Below are 355 nucleotides of genomic sequence, written 5' to 3'. Positions count from 1 at the left end.
CACAGTGTTTCTTCCTCGAATGAAGAACTATAAAGAACTGTAATCATTCTTCACTGTGAACATGTGCGCCAAGGGCCTCTCACCCCCCCTGCCAGTTCGAGCAGGAAGGAGGGAGGCTTCCGTGCATTTCCAGACTATGATGAAACTGAATGAGTTCGATCGAGGTTACCGTTTGCAGCCAGGGTTGTGGAGGTGGGAGTCACACTGTCAATATTATTTTTTTTTCTGTAGACGTGTGGAAATATATAGTTGAATGATTCATCAGTGAGTTTTCATTTGTCCATTTGTTTTTTTTATGTGTTATTTATGCCAGGGATCTTCAAGGCCTGGGTCAGTTGGATACTACTTAGGAAAT

At 42.8% G+C, this 355-nt stretch overlaps 1 protein-coding gene across 1 annotated transcript in view; it reads left to right on the top strand.

Annotated features, from left to right (window-relative positions):
* LOC119588540 (galactosylceramide sulfotransferase-like) overlaps window positions 1-261 on the top strand; it is a gene marked incomplete at its 5' end in the record, with an annotated part of 93,994 nt that extends 93,733 nt beyond the window's left edge. The window contains 1 exon segment of the mRNA XM_037937180.1: window positions 1-261.
* Window positions 262-355: the final 94 nt, after the last annotated feature.

Source organism: Penaeus monodon, chromosome 24, assembly GCF_015228065.2.
Source record: "Penaeus monodon isolate SGIC_2016 chromosome 24, NSTDA_Pmon_1, whole genome shotgun sequence".
In the NCBI taxonomy this organism is placed as follows: domain Eukaryota; kingdom Metazoa; phylum Arthropoda; class Malacostraca; order Decapoda; family Penaeidae; genus Penaeus; species Penaeus monodon.
The sequence above is the reverse complement of the archived record's forward strand: the minus strand, read 5'-3'. Positions and strand labels throughout refer to the sequence as shown.